Genomic DNA, 10,501 nt, shown 5'->3' on the forward strand with positions numbered 1-10,501 from the left:
ATAGGCTACCTGGAAAGACACAGGAGAAAGCACATGTCTAGTGCTCAGTACAGTAGCCAACCCATGAAGGCCCTTCCAGGAGGGTATGCTGACAAAATCAAGGCTGAGCTCCAGGTCAGAGGCTCCTAAATCCTGTGAGTGCCTGCAGGCTTTGTTCTGGGAATCACAGAACAAAAAAGCAGGCTCAGAAGCAGGCTCTGGCTCTACTGTTCTTGAAGGCACTTGCCCTTTTTGAATCTCAGAGACGACAGATTTCCTGACCCATTCCTGTGCCAGAGGCTCTGGGTGGGCAGTATGCTTGGGACCCCAGGCCCCGCCACAGTAACCATAAACAAAGCACAGCTGGAGGCAAGCCCCTGCTGTGTGACATGTTTTGCACACATCAACTGTATGAGGTCCTCACAACAGTTCTAGGAGGCATCTCCCTGAGGCTTGCTTTCCTTATTTGCAAAACAGGAAGAGCTACCAAACCTGCTTATGTGATATGCCAAAAACTCTTAGGGCGATGCCTGGGACATGGTAGGCACTGAGTCAATGTTACTTATTATCATTCCCATTTTACAGATGATGAAATCGAGGCATAGAGAGAGCAAGCAGCTTGCCCAAGGGCACACAAGTAGGATTTGGACCTGGATCTCTGGCTCCAGAGGCTGTGTTCTTCCTCCAGTAGGACTAGAGCTTGCCCTGCTTTCAGAACCTGGCCCAGAGACCAGAATCATTCTCATTACTATCCCTGCGGTGCTGGCAGGCAGCCTGCTGCTACTGACCATCCGCCGGCCAATTCCCCTAGATTCCCAAGAGTCCCCTATGTACCCCAGTCTCCCATTGCCATTTTCTTCCTGCCTATTGGACTTGTCATTCCTTTAGCACAGAATCCCAGCTTGTTCTCTGCCTACCATATTTCTACCATCGGGAAAAAATTAGAAACAGCTGACATTATTACCGCTACTTAAATTACCCCCAAAGCTTCCGTGGTCTGGGAAGGCAGGGGCCACAACCTGAGGTCCAGGACAACAAAATTCCAGGTCCCCGAGAGTCTCTCCAGGTAGGTAATAGTTACTCAAAGTTAAACTGCTTTGTATCATCCGTCAGTGTCAGGTTTTCTCTATCTTGTCTGTTTAGTTTTTAAATTCCTTTTGCTTTCATGTTTTAATTCTTTGGCTTGCATTTGCTGGCTCTTCAAACTTCCGGAGGAGGAAGTTTGCTATTGTGAGGAAGATGACCACAAGCCTTCCTTTGAGTTTTCCTTCGGCTTTGTCCTATTGTCTAAATACCAAGAATCTTCTTCTTAGATCCTTTCCCAGAAATGCAGGCGGCACGAACCCTTTGTTCCATGTTTCAGATCATTTCCCTTTCTTCACGATTCGGTGGTCTGTCGTTAGGTTTGCACTAAGGGGTTGGGAGTGCAGACCATATTGCTTCCCAACAACATCTCAGCTCTTGTGCCCTCCCTGACTGGGGAGTGCTCCTCAGCACAGAACATGTACATGGGTGCACACACATGTACACATCCATGCATGGTATATATTCAAGTAAGGAGTATTTATCACATGCGCACGCAGCACTGTTCTGGGTGCTGGGATGCATTGGTCAAAAAGATAAAGGATGCTGCTTCTGTGGATCTTACATACACACACACACACACATATACACTCACACTTACACCACCTGCCCTCACACACCATTCTGTCTGTTCACACCTTTCTTAGGAGGAGAGGACAGCAATTGTGAAAACTACTGGATACCTTGACCACAGTCTGATTTTGCTCATTAGGATAGAGGCCACTGCCTTTGGGCAAAGTGTTCTCTGCCATGTAGATGTGGGAGGTTCTCAGCCAGGGGTTCTTGTGGTACCCTTGCTTCATTCACCCGTCCTCCCCTTGTGAAAGTGATAGTGCCCATTTTCTACCCAGGCATTCTCCTCCTGGGTATGTACCTAGAATCTCTCCCATGTGTTCACGAGGAGACATGAGTGTGACTGTTAATTGTGGATTTGCTTGCAATAGCAACAACTGGAGAAAACCAAAATGTCCGTCTATACAGCAGAGAAAATGATTGAATCAGAGCTCCATGGATCATCATGAATGCATCTCAAACATGTAACGCTGAATAAAGGAAAAGCAAGTTTCAGGAGGTGCAGTGAATATGCCATTTGTATAAAACTTTAAAAAATACAAACCAATGCTTTCTATTATTTATGGATATCTATATCCTGGGCAAGCATGAAAACCTGTATAGAAATGGGCATGACAAACACTAGATTCAGGAATGTGAGGAGCCTGGGAAGAGTTTGTAAGGGCTTTCAATTCAAACTATAATGTTTAATTTTGTAAAATGGTCGATGGGTCCATAGTGTTCATAATATTATTAGCTATATATTTTATGTCTAAAATATTTTATTTTAAAAGACACAACGTCGAAAGAGAAACTAAGAAGTGTGTTTAACTGAAATTCCTCTGGGGTAAAAGTGAGAATCACAATGGAGCCTTTATTTCTTTATTTGATTTCTCTTCAAGTTGCAGGGGATTTTGTTCAGGTAAGAATTCTCCATTTAGAGAAAATGACTGCAGTTTCTTTTGAAAGATGGCAATAACTGTGAAGTGGCTGGATCTTTTTACTCCCATTTTGGCTTTCTGTTTATTTTCTATTGCTAACCCTGCACTGAGGACTGTGACAGCTCCTATCTTCCTACCCTGTTGCAGTGCGTGGAATGTGAGGGTGAGTGATGGGGAGCTTTCCCTGTAGCTGGTCTGCTGGTGAAGGAAATGGGTTGACCCTCCTCGAAACTGAACCTACAAAGATTTTTCCATCTCTGAGAGGCTTCCTCCATCACACAGGGTACTAAAGCCTGCAACATGACTCATGTCCCACCCTGCCACCACTATCCAAAGCTATCCTTTCTACCCAGGCATTCTCCTACTGGGTATGTACCCAGGATCTCTCCCACGTGTGCACAAGGAGATGTGAGTGTGACTGTTAATTATGGATTTGCTTGCAATAGCAACAACTGGAGAAAACCAAAATGTCCATCTATACGGCAGAGAAAATGATTGAATCAGAGCTCCATAGATCATCATGAATACATCTCAAACATGTAACTTTGAATAAAGAAAAAGCACGTTTCAGGAGATGTGGTGAATACGCCATTTGTATAAAGCTTTAAAAAATACAAATCAATGCTTTCTGTTCCATCAATGTCCTGCTCTCTACCAGGTAACCTTGTGGACTGATCCTAATTGAGGAGTCTTGTGATGACACCTTCCAAAAGATACACTTTGATCTTAGGCAGAGTTAAAGAAAGAGTAGTACCTAGACATTGTGGGTGCCTCTTGTCCCGCAAGGTGAGTCTGGCAAGGGTGAGGGCTGGGAATGTTGGCTGGGAATGCCCAGGCAGGATGGGCATGAGCAGAGGGTGGTGGGGAGAGGCACATCAATAGGGGCCCTGATCAGAGCAGAGCAAGTTCCGCTCTTCCCAGGCCCACTTGCTCATCCGTACCATCTCGTCCCACTGCCAACAGCAGTCATCTATCTTCAGCAGCAACTCGCATTTGTGTTATCAGTGAGAATCAAATCTGGCAAAATGGCAGGAAAAATGCTTGCATGGGGCTTTTCAGCAAAACTCAATTAAAGTGGGGAATTGGACTTGAAAATGAGCCACCGTACTTACTCTTCTACTCAGAACATCCCCTCCCCTTCTACATGTGCTGGATGCCTTCATGGGATAGCCTGTGACGGGTCAGTAAGAGAAGCCCTGGCTACCCGTCATTCAGTGCTTTCACCATCATCAAATCCCATACACTCCTGTGACAGAGGGTTATGAGTCCCACCTTCCAGATGGGGAAACTGAGGCATATAACCCTTAAATATATTTCCCAAGACTCTAAAGCTGGTCAGTGGCAGGGTTGTATTAAAAATTCTAGTATTCTGGCTCCAAAACATGACCTGTTTTATTACTCTATGCTGGCCTGATGAATTCCTACCCAGATCTTCTAGAAACTCATCTAAGCTAAGCTTCCTCCTGCCAATCAGAGCAACGTAGCCACAGACTCAGCCACACTGCAGAATCTGCCTCTGAAAGATGTGAAACATGTCATCCAGAGCCACTACTGCTCAGCCTGGATGTCTCAGTGGATACTGCCACCCGCTTCTGTGGAGCTGCCTCCCCATTGAGGAATTGGAAGAGTTCTGTTAGAAATCACCTTGCTTATCCTAGGCCAGGTTGGAGCCAGAGTACTAGTAATGGCTGTCATTTCCCTAACCCCTACTCCAAGCTCCTTTCATTTTCACCAGTTAAGATGTTACTGTCCTGTTTTTACTCTCGAGTACGTGGAAGCTCAGAGAAGGGAAGTGAAGTGCCCAGGGTCACACAGCAAATGTGGATCAGCAATTTAAAGCCTATATCTGTCAGTCTTGGAACCCCTGAACCACAGCTGCCTCTTGTTTCCATGGTCAGGCTTTGGGGGACTGCCCCCTACCCAGGAGTTGGTTCATATTCTGTGCAGCTTCTCTTGTCCTTTTCAAGGTACCGTTCTCCCATCCTTTCTATACACCCAGTGCCTCCCAGGGCTTGTGGAAGAAGCTTCTTAAAGTTCTGCCTGTCATCATCTCCACTTGGAACTAAAGGAAAGCAAGCAAGTGCATGGGAGGGTTCTCTGTAATGTCTGTAAGACATTCGTGGAATTTTGTCTCCCTGGCAAAAAATAAGTCATCTGATTGTATTTAGGGTTAGATAGTGAATATATTTTGATTTGAAGTGTGCAATGAATCAGAGTTAATTGTGTTTTGGTCACTGAGACCTGACCTGGAGAATACTTTCATTTCTCAGATATCTGCACGGTGGTCTTTCTAAGTGTGGGAAAGTGGTTATTTCCATACTAATTGGATCCCTTTGCTTTATACAGCATCTTAGGAGAAAATAAACCAGTGAGAGCTGTTCTTGGTAAGATCTGTTAGGCAGCAAGTAACCAAGCATCCGAACAAAAGTGATTTCAGTAGTAGGGATTTATTTGGGTGCAAAAGAGGTAATTCCAGGCTTGGGGCAGCTCAACGAGGTCATCCAAACCCCAGGCTTTTCCTGCCTGGTCACTCTGCCAGGCCACCAGGTCGTTGTCCCTCAAGTTGCTAGATGGCTGCCTGCCTCCCAAGTGGCAAGGTGGGAGAGACATTCCTCTTCAGGAGGATAAGTTTTCTCAGTACCTCTGCACCCCCGTAGGCTTTCTTGTCATCTCATTGGCCAGAATGGAGCTACATGCTGAGTCCTAGAATAGTCACTGGCAACAGAGAATGGAGTTATCACAACCAAGTTAGACCAAGCAGGTTTTATCCTCATCACGCCTTATCCTCCATCATGCTATTCCACACAGCATTGTTCATGACCAAGGAACTCACTTCACAGCTGAAGAAGTGTGGCAATGAGCTTGGCACAGTTCCACCACCCCAAATAAGTGTTTTCTTACAAGGGAGAAGGCAATAGCTGTTAGGTAGCCACAAACAGTCGGGTATACCTCAAGAAGTCAACATCTGCTTCCGAAGTAGCCAGTAAAAGAACTGCTCTTGAAATAATAGGTGAGGGAAATTGTAGGCCTGAGGGAACAGAAGGCTGGCAGAGACACCAAAGAGGTTCTGGTCATAGCAGGGTCTGATGTCTGTGATGTGGTATAGCCATTCTGTTCAGATGATACCCTGAGATCCAACCCTACTCCTGAGTCTCCCCAGGATAGAACGGATGGGGACCCTTGCCAAGACGTCAGATTCCAGGCAGATAAAATGTTATGCTTATTGTATGGTGTGGTGATTAAGACCACGGGCTATGGAGCCATATGGACTGGGTTTGAGTGGGCTGTTGATCCTGCGCGTGTTACTTAGTTGCTCTGTGCCTCAATTGGCTTGTCTGAAAAATGGGAACAATGGTACATCCTCATGAGGTTTTGGTGAAGATTTTAAGCTTCTCCACACTCTCCATGAGGCCTGTGTCTCTCCTCCTCTGCAGACCCAAGAGGGTAACAACCTGGTTTGGAATTGTTGCTCCTTATTGCAGAACCCATGGCAGTAGATATCACTGCTCACAGAACATCTTGTCGAATAATTTTCTCACAGTGAGTTCACTTTTTTTCAGACTGCTGAGAGTCAAGCTTGCATAACCGTCCTCTTGCAGGAAGCCTTCCTGGATTGCCTCATGAAGGTACTCTTAATACCTCCCAAGACCCAATCCGGATATGGGTCCATCAGATTTATTTCCTTTCTTCCTCATTCCTTAGATGCTGTCCCCTCCCCTGGTGGTACCTGGGAACCAGCTCACATTTGGATAATCCCTTGCAGTTTTAGAAAATGTGCCCGCATACATTCACATTTAATCCTTACAACAACCTTGTGAGGTAGTTACAAGTTTATACAAGAAATCAAAGCCTGAAGAAATAGAGTATCTGGTTTAAGGTCTGGACTTGGAATTAGGTGGAAATAAAATTCAATTCTCTGAGTCCAGTAATAGCTATGAAAATAATAATAGCTGTTTACAATATGCTAGGCACTGGTCTACTATCTTATTAACTCCCACAACATACCTAGGAGGCATATTGCTCTATTAGCCGCATTGTACAGTTGAGAAAACTGAGGCACACCGAAGTTGGGGGAGCTGCCTGGAGTCTTACAACTTGTTGACTCTAAAGCCAGGATTCACACCCAGGGCATTTGGTGCCTGAGAGCATGTGCTTCAGCACCATGCTACATCCCAAGTCCACTGCACCACCATTCCAAGTTGTGGAGGACCCCTGCTTCTCTATTATCAGCCACTTCATCTCTAACTCCAGGAGCAAAGGTGCCCCCTTGCCCTCAGCCACTGCATATTGTTAGTTACTCAGGGGTCAGCTCACTTTCTCAAGCTATCATGACTTATCTCTTGACTCCTAGTATACTCTCATTCTGACCTTTGATGCATTCAGTGATTATTCTCCTACAAAAAAAGCATGGCCAAGATTACCGTCAATCTGACCCAGATGTCGGTACAGCATGCTACTAAGAACCCCATTCCTAAAACCCCAGTCTTCCCTGTATCTCAGATTGTGAGGACTGAGGGGGCCACCCCTAGGTAATGTCCACCATCATTTCCAGAAACACTTAAGATGATCCCCACCATCCTTGGCTTGGCCCAGGGGCATACCCATAGCCAGAGGGGCCTCTTGTGAGTTTCAGCCTTGTTCTAATGACTTGAGCAGTGGTCTCTGCTTATCTAGACGTGGGAATGGGCGTGTGAAGGCTGTGCCCAGTCTGCCTGACACAGCAGGGAGACCCTCAGCTCTGGGGAAAGGCATTAGAGTGGAGGCCAGCTCGTACCTCACTCTTGTCTTTGCTCAGACCCTGACATGCTCACCGTCACCCCTTCCAGTAGGCCCTACGTGTTTCCCTTGTTCTCGGAGCACACAGCTAGCACACAGCTCTCTGGGGGAAGATACACACAGAAGAGGAAATCTGAACCAGTCTCCACTCTCCAAGGTCAGCCTGAAAGGCGAGTTGAGTTGGGGGAGGATGAAGGGGTCTCTCACTCCCAGCCCTGCCACCTCCTCCCCAAGCAGCCTGGTTTTGGCCGGCACCTTCTCTCGCCTGCCTTACAGCTTGTTGAGAAGAATGAGCTGCTTGAAGGACACTTTACAACTCCATAAATAATCACGATGTTGAGCATACAAGATGAGAGGCACGCCCTCCAAGGTGGGCGGAGGGGGCTGGGAGCTGGCTGGAGTTCTCATCCCAGGGCCCATTGTCCTGGCTCTGTTCCCTCCAAGGAGCTGCTTTTAGCTCGGCCTTGGTGGTGTCAGCATCTCCTCCCACCCCGAGTGATTTTTTTCCTGAAGGGGCGGAAGCCAGCAAACCACAGAGCTGTTGCTGCAAGAGAGCAAGAGGTCCAGGCCGAGTGGGGAAGCAGCAGCTTTAGGGAGTTTTTCTGCAGACACAGAGATGAATGCCCAGGAATCGACCCCTCTGAAGATGAATCACGGCAAGAGGCACAAAGAAAACCCCTTTGGTCTGAACAGGCAGATAATGTTCCTGACAGGGCCTCCGCTCCGTGTCAATTTGTTGTGATTGGTGGGAGAAAGAGCTAGAAGGAGGAAGGGAGGGAGGGAGATGGAGGTGGGGGTAGGGGGGTCACACAGAAAGATGGTGGAGACACAGAGGTGCACACAGAGATTAACAGGTACAGAGACCCAGAGACTGAGATGCAGAGACTCAGAGACATATGCAAATGGAGAGACACTGAGACAGAGAAAATGGAACAGCCACGGAGACATTCAGGATGAGAGGGCAGGGAGGTTTTCTTCCTTTGATCTCGTTGGGCCAGGGGGAGTTAAAGGCAGGGAGACTCTGGCATTTTGCTGACATTAAACATTAACCAAGCATTCAGGTCAAGTTAGGCTTTGGCTTATTGCTAAAGATTAATCAAAATATATGTTTGTGTATATATATATATATACTTCAAACCATCATGTTGTACACAATAAATATATACAATCAATGTTATCTGTTAAATTTAAAAATTAAAAAATGGCCAAATGTTTGACCAACTGTCAATTATTGATGAATTGTTTCTATGTGTGGCTTCTCCTTGAGCTCTTGGGGGTCCCCTTTCTATTGCAGATGTGTGTGTGTTTGTGTGTGTGTGTGTGTGTGTGTGTGTGTGTGTGTTTGAGACAGAGAGAGAGAGAGAGAGTCATGTTGCATTTGATGCCCAGTCAGATTAGATTTGCGTTTATCTTTTCATTTCAAATTAGCAATGCTTGCCTATATCCATTCAGGTAATTAAAAGGTAACCGTGAGGGAATTCATAGCATGCTCTGCATATCCTTAATGCACCTCAAGATCAGGTTTTTTCTAATTATAACCTCAGAGTCATAAACTCTCAGAATGTGGTTCATCGGAGTTGGGTGGAAACCTGATAGGTCTTCCAGTGCAGTCCCTTCCATTGCAGATGGAAATACAGAGGAACAAAGGCCATGGGTGCCTGATCAAGGGCACACATGTAGATGCAGCCTGCCAGGTGTCTTCTGCTTCTACTTGCACAAGAAAAGATGGAGGGATCCATGTCCCCAGGATAGAGGGGCCCCATAGCCAGGCTCTGCTGACTCAGAATCCTTCTAAGTGACTCTGCCTCTCACTGACCAATACTAGAGCTTTTTATTCCTAGTCTATATCAGACTTTGCAGGGGTGTTTGGGGAGTGGACCTCAGAGGTAGAAGAAAAGCACCCACCCTTGATGTTTATATAAATTCTCTCTCGCAGTACATCTAGAAATGGATCATCAGACATGGGGACCAGTTGTAAGGCAGGTCCTTACATTGAGACCAGTTGTAAGGCAGGTCCTTCAAGATGCAGGAAGGCAGAGTAACTATTTCTAAAAACTCATTCCAGGAAGCAGGGAGCCCTAGCTTTCTGGAGCAGCAGTTTTCAACCAGGAGCAATTTTGGCAATGTCTAGAGATATTTTACGTTGTCACACTGGGGGTTCTACTGGCATCTAGTGGGTAGGGGCCTAGGGCGCTGCTAAACATCCTATAATGCATAGGAAGGTCCTATGACAACAAAGAATTGTCTGGCCCGAAATGTCAACAGTGCCAAGGTTGAGAAACTCTCTCCTAGAGGAAGCAACCCATCTGTACAGATTTTCCATCCGTACGACTCACATTCAAGTGTGGAAATGCTCATTGTTTTGCCTATATAGACTTGTTCCCAGTGGCTCAGAGAGGGTAGACTCACTGGTAGGTGAGGTGGGGAGACCTGGATGAGCTGGTGTATTTTTAATAACATAAGTGGGTCTCAATAGACCTTCCCTTTCTACTTCAGTTTAGGAAGAAGGAGAAAGAGAACACAACCTCTACTTGTTTTCTTCTTACCGTATTTCTTCTTCATCCTTACCTTGTACAGTCTCTGCCTGCTTCCTTCTCCCTTATTCATTTTCTGTTTCAACCCCATCTTGTCTAGGACCTTGCCCTTTCACTTTCTTGATGTCTCTCTTCTGTTCAAAGCTAAATATTACATAGAACAAAGCACAAGTTTTCATCTTTTCACCTTGGAACCTAGACCCACCGCTACCCAAAGATGATTACCACAAGCTTCACTCCCTGTACATTGGTGTATTGTGGGAATGCCACCCCAGAATGGCTCAGGGTCTCCAGAGGATCCCCCAGGGTGGCCTCATGGTACTGACCCTTCACCTTGACCACTGCATCTGTTGGCAAATAAATTGATGTATAGGAGTTGCTTAAGAATTCTGATAGAACAGAGGCTATAAACATGAAATATGTGGATCATTATTTGTACTATTTACTGGTATGTGTGACTCAGGCAGCAAGAGTGTGAACATTTGTCACATGGAGTACAAGGGGCTGGCTGGAGGGGAGCAGTTTTTCTTCCATCTTTGTGAATTACGAAGTCCCCTGACTTTGGTGAGCATGGAAGAGTTGAGGTTCTCACAATTGTAGACCCATGCACTCATTCTTGCTCATTTTTATTCTGAT

This window comes from Piliocolobus tephrosceles, chromosome 5 (assembly GCF_002776525.5).
Source record: "Piliocolobus tephrosceles isolate RC106 chromosome 5, ASM277652v3, whole genome shotgun sequence".
NCBI lineage: Eukaryota > Metazoa > Chordata > Mammalia > Primates > Cercopithecidae > Piliocolobus > Piliocolobus tephrosceles.